Raw genomic sequence first — 13,472 nt, 5'->3', positions numbered from 1 at the left:
CATATTGAAGGATATACATCCAAAGATATTTTGAGTATCTCTGCAGTCTTTCAGGGCAAACTGTTTAGTAGTGATTAGATTGTCTCCTTATCCACTGGAAACATTAATACAACATAATTGTATGGATCATTATGTACTACTTATAAAACAATTCATTGTAGGTTTTTAAAAATTTTTTTTAAATTTTTATTTATTTCAGAGAGAGAGAGATAGCGAGACAGCATGAGCAGGGAAGGGTCAGAGAGAGAGAGATACAGAATCTAAAGCAGGCTCCAGGCTCAAAGCAGGCAAGCAGCACAGAGCCCGACGCGGGGCTCGATCCCACGAACTGCGAGATCATGACCTAAGCCGAAGTCGGACGCTTAACCGACTGAGCCACCCAGGCGCCCCCAAAATGATTCATTTTATGGATATATGTTATTAGTTATTACTAGATTATCCTACCTACATTTTATCTACAATGTGACTACCGTGTAATTGTGCATAACACTCAGGCATGAATATATAAATGACTGACAGGGACAAAAAGTGTTTTGTTTTGCCTCCCACAGAGAGAAGAACCTGCTTCCACAGTGGTCACCACGCCAAAGAATAAAGGGTTGGCATGTGAGAATCAGGCTTTGGTTAAGGATCCGTTGTTCACTTCCATCTGCATAGTCTAATGAAAGAGAAAAGGTACAATGAGTAGAAGAGAGGATATAAAATGTTACAAAAATGCTCCATATGACTCGAATTCTTGGTGTAGCTGTTACCTCAGGGGAGGATCTAGGTAAGATATTGTTCCTATAAAGGTGTTCACCCCTCGGCTTGTGCATGCAAAGAATAAAAACCATAATGAATCCTAAAAACAAAACATTTGGGTACATCTGAATGCTGCATAGAGTACATCCATGTGCTTGTCACAAAGTATATCAGAACATTATCAAAAGCCTATAGTGTTTGCGATGTATCTGTTGTTCTTTTTGTCACACATATACCTAGAAGCGGTGATATTTACCAGCTCAGGTTGGATCCAACAGAGGATGCTGGAAGGGCAATCGAATGTGGAACTATTACTTAATACTTTGCCCACCTGGAGTTCCTGGGATTGAAGGTGATGGCCTGGAAGACACTCAAGGACCAGAGTTGCCAATGGACTCACCTCTGGACTCTCTGAGAAGCTGGGAGGGGAAAAAGTCTGCATCCAAAATCATGGAGAAAATGTTTCAAACCAAAAGCCGCTAAGCTGTCTGCAATTCCTTTAGAATAATGCCCAACACTTGGCTACATTCAGGTGACTGAGAAAAACCTGTCCACCTTGCCCTGGTTTCACTAGAGTACAGGAAAATGACATAAGAGGTAGAAATCCTGCAGGTGTCCAGTGAAAATCTGGACCAGGAAGATCATTTCCACTCTCAATACACAGCTTCCATTTTCCATGGTTCAATATTTATATTCAGAAATAGTGAAATCAGCAGGGAACCATGAATTGTGGGCTACGCATTCCATGAAAAATGAAATCTAATCTACACTATTCACCAAAGTCTAAAGCCACTCTACTGTACTTAAAATGTGTGGTTCCCTGTTATTAATGCTTTATTCTAATGATATTAACTTTTATAATTATAGCTATTTGGATGAATCTGATTCCTTTTCTGCCGATCTTAGATAAACGAGTGCACATTTATTTGACTAGCTGAGGACAAGCTACACTGGTCAGCCTTCCAGGCTTAACACACAAGAGAAGCCCAGACACACGAGCCCACGTTCACATCTAGAAACCAGGACCAGAGTCCACCTGCAAGAGTTCATTTGTCATCTGTATATCTGACTGCATTCTTCATGGGCTAATATTTTTCATTAATGTTTGTTTATTTTTGAGAGAGAAAGAGCAACTGCAAGCTGGGGAGACAGAGGATCTGAAGCAAGCTCCATGCTGTCACTGCAGAGCCCGATGTGGAGCTGGAGGTAAGAAACCACAATACCATGACCTAAGCAGAAGTTAAACGCCTAACCAACTGAGCTTCCCATGCACCACCATGGGCTAGTACCTTTATTCTAGATGACAGCCATAAATATGCCCCCAGACATTTATTCTCTAAGTAGGTTCCCAAAACATGACCTTAAGCATCAACTGAGACTTGTGAGAAAGGAAAATTGGGTGTTATAGCCCAGAACTACTGAAATGGTAACATGGGGAAAGGCCTAAAATACTGATATTTTATCAGTGCTCCAGGTAAATCTGATCCAAAATCAATTTGACAGTCTCTGCAATAACTAAGTCACAGGCCATCCCCGAGTTATGCACATTAAAATTACTTTTAGAAACCTCTATGTTTGTGGTGAGATTAGTGGTGTCACACACACACACACACACACACCCCACATCTTTCTTAATTCATCAACAAGTCTGACTCTGACATAGTCTGTTCCAGTTTGCAGGACTTCCTTGTCTCATTTTCCTCAATGGCCTCCTGGAGCATCCTGGAATCACCTAGAAATGCACTCATCCTCACATTCCTTCATCAAATAATACAACTTAACATGAATTGGAATTATTCAAATATTTCACCAAATGAGATATGAAACACATACAGCCACACATTAATAGTTACTATTTTATAATGGAGTAGAATATAGCAGAATTATCAATACCAATCTGCATTTCATGATTTTTACTATAAGCCAACAAATAACTGCACTCTTAAGAAGCTCCTTGTGCTCAAGTATAAAGAATTAGCACTCCGTTTACATACATGATAAATTCTTCTGGACCTGGGTAGGCATACTCTAAATTTCAGGGGATTTTTTCATGACAACTGATTCCAGTGCAAAGCATGATATCCTTTGTGTCAGATGCCTTAAAACACTTCAGGTAACCTGGCCATTCCCAACAATCTCACATATCCCCCTGTGTTACAGATACATTGTTACTTAGAATTGTGGTTTTTCAACGTTCTGGTCAATGAGACGGGAGAGAAGTGCTTTGAAAAGGATGGCCTTTCCTGAAGGTAAAAGGAGTGGTTGCAAAATAAATTCCTCAAGTCACATCAGATTTACACTTCCTCCTTGCTGCATGGAACACAGTGTGATAACTGACAGTGAGGCAAGCGTCTTTGGCCATGAGCAAGTGTGATCACAATGCCTGCAGGTGGACAATACCACAGGGAAGAAACGGAAAAGTCAGACCGGACCATAGGATGGATGAGCCATTTTATCAGACATGAGCATCTATCCACGCACTGTATACATAATACAAAATACGCATCTTCTTTTCTATTAAGTGCACATTGGCCTTTTCATGGTATTATGGAGCACAAATTAACAGCTACCACCAAATGCATCCTTACTGTCACCCATACAAATGTTAAATATGAGCACAACCTGTTTCCCAACTTCATGGCATCTGTCTCCACAATGGACAGACATCCTCTTTCTGTTTCCCCACCCAATGGTGGAAAAATGCTACATGAGCTGTGAATGAACAGAGGGGCATCTAGCCCATGTGGCTTTGCCACATTCCTTACACATGTAACTTTTATTCCAGTATTGATTGTCTTATTTGTATTTAGCCTTGATGATGGACTAAACATGTTCCCAGGTTCATTGCATGTGTATGGGCTTTTTCCCACATGAATCCTCTGATGATCACCAACATCGGAGTACGGGTTAGGAATTTTCCCACATTCATTATATTTGCAAGGATTCTCTCCCAAATGTATACTCTGCTGTATCATAAGGTTGGAGCTTTCATAAAATATTTCCCTACACTTATTACATTCATATCGATTTTCTGGAAAATGAGTCCTCAGATGTGTATTAACATTTGAATCTTGGTTAAATATTGTCTCAGATTCAGTGCATTGAGCAATTCTGTTTTCATTGAAAATGCTGTGGTTATGTTGGAAGGTCGACTGCTCAGTGAAGGACCCCTCAAAGGGATACTACTTACCACATTTTTCTTCATTTTTAAATCTCTGATTTTCAGAAATATTTGACTGAAAGGTCAATGCATCCCTATTGTCAAAATGGTACAAATAAGTATTCTTAGCACAGACTTGGTCACCTTCCAGATGTTCCAAATTTTATTCTGTAGATATGTACGTTTGACTATTTGATTTAAGCCTTTGCTTATACAAACACACTGCTTTGCAGAAGCAGTGCAGTTAGAAAGGGGTGTTTTCCAAAATGTTTTCTATCCTTCACCGTTCTGGGCAGCGAAAATCTTTTTATGAGCAGTTGTCTCCCTTTGGACATATCCTTCATGGTATCTTTGATGCCCTTCACCCTCCCCAACACTATTCCAGTCTATCATTAGATGTACATTCTCAAGGGCACTATTTTATCTACTCACTGACACTCTTTGGAAAGAAGTTTCTCTGCACATCTTTGGAAGGAGGCTCTGGGTGTCATTTGAAGATATAGCTGAAAGATAATGAATAAGAAAGTAAAATCATTCCAGTTATTACGGTCAGATAAATACAATTAAATGTTCTTCTACATGAAAATAAAATCAGAGAAGTTCAACTTCAGGAAAAATGAATCAATAGCTTTTCTAGTTTCTTCAAAATGTATCTGAAGTAAATAACAAGAATTTTTAAATAACTTGAATGGTAGCATATTTTTCAACCTTGATAATGCTTTTCCACTTAGAAATAAAAGGTTTTGGGGCACCTGGATGGTTCAGAGTGTTGCGCATTTGACTTTTATTTCAGCTCAGGTCATGATCTCATGGTATGTTAACTGGAGCCCCCACCCTCTCTACAATGGCAGTGTGGAGACTGCTTGGAACTCTTTCCCTTTTCTGCTCTCTCTCTGTGTCCCTCAAGGAAGGAAAGAAGGAAGGAAGGAAGGAAGGAAGGAAGGAAGGAAGGAAGGAAGGAAGGAAGGAAAGAAGGAAGGAAGGAGGAAGGAAGGAAGAATCGAAAGGTTTCTGTTGCTTAATTCTAAAGAATAGATTATACCCATAAAGTCTCTGTAATAGGACGGATCTATGAAAATAAGCAAGAAAGGGAGTGGCAGGGAGAGAGGGAGACAGAATCTCAAGGTTCCTCTTAGCTGTCAGCACAGAGCCCTGCACGGGACTCATACTTATGAACTGTGAGAACATGACTTGAGCCAAAGTCAGACACTTAACTGACTGATAAACTCATGTGCCCTGGAAAATGATCTTTTGAAGTGAAATAAAGGATTAGATTTTCTCCGTTTAAGGAGGTATTTTGTTATCTGATAAAATGACTGGGTCTCAATTTTGAACGATTACAATTAAAGGCTCCATAATATTGGAAAGCAGAAACCAGATAACATGTGCCATCTGCCTCTAGTGTTCTAGGGATTACTGCACAAACTCCAATATGCCCATCACACACCCTGACACACTTCTCAAACGAGGCAGTACAGAACTCAGAAATGGATTAGTATAGAGTTCCTCAGAAATACAGCCCTTTCCCCAAGACCCTGAAAGCAATGCAGACCTGATCAAATCATGGAGGCCCTCGCTGTGGATGTGAAGGACCGTGAGTGGAACTGAAGGGGGATTGTTGGAGAATATAAGAGGGTGATGTGTTGGAAAGCAGATGTCCCTCTGTGAGGGGGAGAGACACAAAACTAGGCTTCTTTTTTTTTTTTTTATTTATTTTTATTTATTTCTAGGAGAGAAAGAGAGAGAAAGCGTGAGCAGGGGAGGGTCAGAGAGAGAGGGAGATTCAGACTCTGAAATAGACTCCAGGCTCTGAGCTGGCAGTCAGCACAGAGCCCGACTCGGGGCTCGAACCCACGAACTGCGAGATCAAGACCTAAGCGAAAGTCAGATGCTCAACCGACTAAGCCACCCAGGCGCCCCCAAAACTAGGCTTCTTAAACAAATTTCCATTCAAGGAGAGTTGCTCAAATGACACTTTAAGGTCTATCTTCCTCCTTCATATTGAGACCTCACCTCTGTCATCTGCTTCATTCATTCCCACCTACCTGGGTAGGAGACTACTGTCTACTTTCTCTTCACATCCCAAGGCTCCTTCTTTTATTCCAAAAACATGACCAGGTCTGGTTTTGACAGGGACCTGTTTACAGAAGAAAGGAATAGGAGTATTTCTGTAGATTCTACCTTTCAATTCCGTATTAGCTTCAGTAGAAAAGAAAGGACACTGGGGCGCCTAGGTGGCTTAGTCGGTTAAGCGTCCGACTTTCGCTTAGGTCATGATCTCGCGGTTTGTGGGTTCGAGCCCCGCGTCGGGCTCTGTGCTGACTGCCAGCTCGGAGCCTGGAGCCTGTTTCAGTCTGTGCCTCCCTCTCTCTCTGACCCTCCCCTGCTCACGCTGTCTCTGTCTCTCCTAGAATAAATAAAAAAATTAAAAAAGAAAAAAAAAAGAAAAGAAAAGAAAGGACACTATAGAATTCTAGAAAATGGTTTCCCAAATGCTATTGCCTAATGACCCCTTTAGAACACACAGGAGGGATTTTCAACATTCAGATCTTAACCTCCACCTGCGAGTATTACTCCTACGATAATGAGTTGCAATTGCAGTTTAAGTGTTGGAAATACCAATGCCACTCAATGTTTAGAATTGCCATTAATCTACAGAAATGATGATGTTACCCTAAAGAGGGGGAAACTAAAGCTGTATATATATATATATATGTTTATTTCCTTGGGAGAGAGAGAGTACAAGTGGGGTTGGGGGGAGAGAGAGAGAGAGAGAGAGAGAGGATCGTAAGTAGACTCCATGCTCAGCACTAACCCTAAAAATACGAGATCACAGGTCCCTGGGATCATGACCTGAGAGCATTGATTCCAATTTCTACTGAAACTTAGCAGGCCAGAAAGGAATGGCTTGAAATCTTCAATGTGATGAACAGAATATGCAGCCAAGAATTCTCTACCCAGCAAAGCTGTCTTTCAGAATAGTAGGAGAGATAAAAATCTTTCCAAATAAACAAACATTGAAAGAATTTGTCAGCACTTAACTAGCTCTACAAGAAACCCTGAGGGAGATTTTCTGAGGGAAATGTTGCAAGGAAAACAAGACGCTAGAGAGCACCACAAGCATGAATCCTACAAAGAACACAATGACTCTAAACCCGTATATTTCAATAATAACACTGAATGCGAATGTGCTGAATGCTATAATCAAAAGACATAGGGTAGCAGAATGGATAAAAAAACAAAATCCATCTATTTGCTGTCTACAAGAAACTCATTTTAGATTGGAGGACACCTTCAGATTAAAAGGAAGGGGATGCAAAACTACATATCATGCTACTGGAAATCAAAAGAAAGCTAGAGTAGCTATACTAATATCAGACAAACTGGACTTTATATTAAAGGCAGTAACAAGAGATGAAAAAGGGCATTATATAATAATTACAGGTCTATCCATCAGGATGAACTAACAATTATAAATGTCTATGCACTAAATGTGGGAGCACCTAAATATATAAAACAATCACAAACAGAAACAATCCTATAGATGAGAATGTGCTGATAGCAGGGACTTTAATACTCCACGTACAGCAATGGATAGAGCAACTAGACAGAAAATCAATAAAGAAACAACGGATTTGAATGACACATTGGCCCAGATGGATCTGACAGATATATTTAGAACTCTACATCCTGAGGCCAGGGAATTCACGTTCTCCTCAAGTGCGCATGGCACATTCTCCAAGGTAGATCAGATACTGGGACATAAAGCAGCCCTCCATAAATATAACCGAATTGAGATCATACCATGCACACTTTCAGATCACAATGCTATGAAACTTGAATTCAATCACAGGAAGAAGTCTGGAAAACCTCCAAAAATATCGAGGTTAAAGAACACCCTACTAAAGAACGAATGGGCCAATCAGGCAATTAGAGAAAAAATTTAAAAATATATGGAAACAAATCAAAACGAAAATACAACAACCCAAACACTATGAGATACGGCGAAGGCAGTCCTAAGAGGAAAGTACATTGCACTCCAGGCCTATATTAAGAAATCAGAAAAAGCACAAGTGTAAAATCTAACAGTGCACCTAAAGGAACTAGAGGGAGAGCACCAAGAGCACCACAAACCCAGTAGAAGAAGAGAAATAATAAAAATCAGGGCAGAAATAAACAATAAAAAACAAAGAAACAGTGGAACAGATCAATGAAACCAAGACTTGGTTTTTTGAAAAAATAAACAAAATTAACTAACCTCTAGCCAGGCTTCTCAAAAAGAAAAGAGAGAGCATGCAAATAGACAAAATCATGAATGAAAATGGACTAGTTACAACCAACCCCTCAGAAATACAAGCAATTATCAGGGAATACTATGAAACATTATATGCCAACAAATTGGACAACTTAGAAGAAATGGACAAATTCCTAAACACACACTCACTACCAAAATTCACATGGGAAGAGATAAAAAATCTGAACAAACCCATAACTAGTGACAAAATCAAATGAGTTATCAAAAATCTCCCAACAAATAAGAGCCCCAGGCCAGATTCCTTCCCTGGGGAATTCTACCAGACATTTACAACAGAACTAATGCTCATTCTTCTCAAGCTATTTCGAAAATCAGAAATCGAAGGAAAACTTCCGGACTCATTTTAAGAAGCCAGCGTCACTTTCAGTCCCAAGCTGGACAGAAATCCAGCAATAAAAGAGAACTACACGCCAATATCTTTGATGAATACAGATGCAAAAATCCTCAACAAGATACTTACAAATCAAATCCAATAGTACATAAAAAGAATTATCCACCAAGATCAAGTGGGATTCATTCCTGGGCTACAGAGCTGGTTCAATATTTGCAAATCAACAATGTGATACATCACATCAACAAAAGAAAAGATAAAAACCATATGATCCTGTTGATAGATGCAGAAAATGCATTTGACAAAATACAGCATCCCTTCTTTTTTTTTTAAATTTAGGTCTTCATTTCATTTTATTTTATTTTATTTTATTTTATTTTATTTTGAGAGACAGAGACAGAGATCGAGAAGGGGAGTGGCAGAGAGAGAGGGAGACACAAGATCGGAAGCAGCTTCAGGCTCTGAGCTGTCAGCACAGAGCCGGATTGGGGCTCAAACCCATGGACTGTGAGATCATGACCTGAGCCAAAATCGGACATCCAAGCGACTGAGCCATCCAGGCATCCCACAGCATCCCTTCTTAATAAAGACCCTAGAGAATGTCAGGATAGAAGGAACTTACTTAAACATCAAGAAAGCCATCCATGAGAAGCCCTCAGCTAACATCCTCCTCAATGGGAAAAAACTGAGAGCTTTCCCCCTGAGATCAGGAACACGACAGGGATGTACACTCTCACCACTGTTGTTTAACATAGTGCTGGAGTCCTAGCATCAGCCATCAGACAACAAAAGGATATAAAAGGCTTCAGAAATGGGAAAGAAGAAGTCAAACTTTCATTTTTCGCAGGTGATGTGATACTCTACATGGAAAACACAACAGACTCCACCAAAAGCCTACTAGAACTGATCCAGGAATTCAGCAATGTGACACGGTACAAAATCAAAGTACAGAAATTGGTTGCATTTTTATACACCAATAATAAAGCAACAGAAAGAGATATCAAGAAACTGTTCCCATTCACAAGTGCACAAAAAAACATAAAATACGTAGGAATAAACCCAACCAAAGATATAAGAGGTCTGTATGATGAAAACTATAGAAAACTTATGAAGGAAATTGAAGAAGACACAAATAAAGGAAAAAACATCCAAGCTCATGGATTGGAAGAATAAATATAGTTAAAATGTCATTACTACTCAGAACAATCTACACATTCAATGCAATCCCAATAAAAATGGCACCAACATTGTTCTCAAAACTAGAACAAATTATCCTAAAATTTGTATGGAACCACTAAGACCCCGATTAGCCAAAGTAATCCCAGACATTAGTCTCTACTACAAAGCTGTCATCATCAAGACAGTGTGGTATTGGCGCAAAAATAGACACATAGACCAATGGAAAAGTATAGAGAACTCAGAATTGGACCCAAAAATGTACAGCCAACTAATCTTTGACAAAGCAGGAAAGAGTATCCAATGGAAAAAAGACAGCCTCTTAACTGATGGTGCGGGGAGAACTGGACAGCAACATGCAGAAGAATGAAACTAGATCATTTTCTCACACCATACACAAAAGTAAACTCAAAATGGATAAAGGACCTAAATGTGAGACAGGAAACCATCAAAACCCTAGAGGAGAAAGCAGGAAACAACCTCCTTGACCTCAGCCACAGCAATTTCTTATTTGACACATCCCAAAAGGCAAAGGAATCAAGAGTAAAAATGAACTATTGGGACCTCATCAAGATTAAAAGCTTCTACACGGCAAAGGAAACAATCCATAAAACTAATAGGCAACCGATGGAATGGGAAAAGATAGTTGCAAATGACTTATCAGTTAAAGGGCTAGTATCCAAAATCTACAAGGAACTCACCAAACTCCACACCCGAAAAACAACCCAGTGAAGAACTGGGCATAAGATATGAACAGTCACTTCTCCAAAGTGGACATCCAGATGGCCAACAGACACATGAAATGATTCTCAGCGTCCCTCCTCATCAGGGAAATATAAATCAAACCCACACTGAAATACCACCTCACGCCTGTCAGAATGGCTAAAATGAACAAATCAGATGACTCTAGATGCTGGCAAGGATGTGGAGAAACGGGCACCCTCCTACACTGTTGGTGGGAATGTAAACTGGTGCAGCCACTCCGGAAAACAGTGTGGAGCTTCTTCAAAAAATTAACAATAGAACTCCCCTAGGACCCAGCAATAGCACTGCTAGGAATTTACCCACGGGATATAGGAGTGCTGATGCATAGGAGCACATGTACCCCCATGTTCATAGCAGCACTCTCAACAATAGCCAAACATGGAAAGATCCTAAGTGTCCATCAACGACAAATGGATCAAGAACGTGTGGTTCATCTATACAATGGAATACTCCATGAGAAAGAATGAAATCTGGCCATGTGTAGCAACATGGATGGAACTTGAGGGTGTTATGCTGAACGAAATAAGTCAGGCAGAGGACAGATGCCACATGTTTGCATGTCTGGGAGGATTAGGAGGAACTTAACGGAGGACCCTGGGGGAGAAGAAAGGGAAAAATACTGGGGGAGAGGGAGGGAGGCTCACCATGAGAGACTCTTGAATGCCAGGAACAAACTGAGGGGTGATGGGGGTGGGGGGAGAGGAAGGCGGTTGATGGGCATGGAGGAGGGCACTTGTCGGGATGAGCACTTGGTGTTACATGGAAACCAACTTGACAATAAACTATTAAAACAAGAAATTGAATAATGGGGGAAAAAAGCCGTTGGAGGGGCACCTGGGTGGCTCAGTCGGTAAGCGTCTGACTTCAGCTCATGTCATGATCTCATGGTAGATGGGTTCGATCCCCTCATCGGGCTCTGTGCTGACAGCTAGCTCAGAGCCTGGAGCCTGCTTCAGATTCTGTTTCTCCTTCTCTCTCTGATCCTGCCCTGCTCACGTTGTCTCTATCTCAGAAATAAATAAAGCATTTTAAAAAATTAGAAAAAGCTACTGGAAAACTTTTCAATATAATAGCTGTTCCTGTGTTGTTTGTGGGCCTACGGTTAAGAAAAGGAAATACTCACTGAACACTCGACACGTTGGCCGTCATCCCAAGCGGGCATTGCTGTCCCTTACCGGGATGAAGTCTGGTGGAAGTCCAGGCGGTTTCACTTTCTTCTGCTGATCGAGTCTATTCTGCCGTCTGAAAATCTTCCTTGTCCCTTCTTATTCTTTGCTTAAATTAGAAATTTAAAATTTAAAATAAATTTTAAATAAAATTTAAATTAAAATTTAAAATAAAATTTAAAAAAATGTTTTTAATGTTTATTTTTTGAGACGGCGAGAGACAGAGCCTGAGCAGAATAGGGGCAGAGAGAGAGGGAGCCCCAGAACTTGAAGCGGGCTCCAGGCTCCAAGCTGTCAGCACAGAGCCTGTCATGGTGCTGGAATCCACGGACCGTCGGATCATGATCTGAGCTAAGTAAGATGGTTAACCCGTTAGACCTCCCTTTCCAAAGGAGAATCACGGAGAACAAAGCCCACAAAACACAAAAGAAATTGGTTACTCCGGTTTATTTCAGTCCATCCGGATGGCCCCTCCTGAGCACCTGAAACGTCCTAGGAAGAGAGCCCCGCCTACACATAGCTCAGGGTTTATGCAGGGAGAGGAGAGAAGCTGGTGTGCAGAAGCGAGAATTCTCCGAATAGAGGTGGGGCTTGCTTAACAGTTGCTTGAAGAACATGTTTGACCGTTCTAATCATTCTAATCACAGTGATCATTAAGGATCTACATCACAGGGACCCCCTGGAGCCAGGAAGAGCTAGGTTGCTCAATCCCTGAATTTTACCAGAATAGAGATCAAATAGTGGTTGGTATTTCTTTTGGAAGCCCCTCATCTTTTGGCCCAAGGGAATTTTTAGAAACAGACTGAATTATCCAGGTGCCCCTAAAATTGTTTCTTAAATGTTTATTCATTTTTGCAGAAAGAGAGAGGATGAGAGAGAGAGAGAGAGAGAGAGAGAGAGAGAGAAGAGGGACAGAGAGGGCACAAGAGCAAGGAAAGAGCAGGGAGGGGGTCAGAGGATCTGAAGGAGGCTCCAAGCTGTCAGCAGAGCTGGATGCAAGGCTGGGACTCATGAACTGTGATATCATGACTTGAGCTGAAGTCGGTTGCTTAACCTACAGAGCCACCCAGGCGTCCCTCTTAGCCTTCTGTGTTTTCAGTAAGGAAACCAGTACCACCCAGAACACCCAATGAACAAGGCTGGCAGCACAAAGGATTCCTATCCGAACCGGGGGAATCCTGTATTTACCTATAAGTCCCCTGGCCCTTCCTCTGAGTGGGCTTGCAGTTCTGAAGGCCCTAACCTGCCTCAACCTCCTCAGCCTGGCAAAGCAAGAAAGCTACTGTTCCTCTTTCTCCCACATTCTCTCTTTGCATTTCCTTTTGGCTCTGAAGTCCCAAGATCAGTTCTCAACCATGGAAGGAATGTGTAGGAGAGGAAAGCTTTTTTTCTTCTTCTGTTCTCAACTTTTTGTCTGGTCTAAGAATTAGACTAACATAAGACAGGTTCAGAAGAGAAAAAAATTCTTAATTATAGGAACATGAATGATACGAGGCTCAAAGACAGGCAAGTGATGCTTATGTGTTATTGTGAATTGAGGAGAAGGGGTAGGGATTGAGAATTTCAAAGAGGGGGAAGTCCATTCACAGGAACAAGGAAAGAGTAAATGTTGGGCAAACAAATATTTGCCATGCCAGGCAGGCAACTCTTTTTAATAGGTTCCACTCTGGTATTAGCTCCTTTCTTAATAGAGGTCCTTTATCTAATTTATTCTTGGTATAAAAGCCTCAGAAAAGAAGGAAATCTTTCCCTTTGCACCAACAGTATAATTTTAGAGGACATTTGTTAAGTTAAATAAGCCACACACAGAAAAATATA

The 13,472-nt window shown here is 40.9% G+C and overlaps 1 pseudogene; it reads right to left on the bottom strand.

Moving 5' to 3' along the window:
- The window catches only part of LOC120222061, a 169,038-nt pseudogene extending 157,300 nt beyond the window's left edge, over positions 1–11,738 (bottom strand).
- Positions 11,739–13,472: the final 1,734 nt, after the last annotated feature.

The sequence above is a fragment of the Hyaena hyaena genome, unplaced genomic scaffold, assembly GCF_003009895.1.
Source record: "Hyaena hyaena isolate Hyena2069 unplaced genomic scaffold, ASM300989v1 scaffold_838, whole genome shotgun sequence".
Taxonomy (NCBI): domain Eukaryota; kingdom Metazoa; phylum Chordata; class Mammalia; order Carnivora; family Hyaenidae; genus Hyaena; species Hyaena hyaena.
Note: the sequence above shows the minus strand (reverse complement) of the source record. Positions and strands in the feature narration are given on the sequence as shown.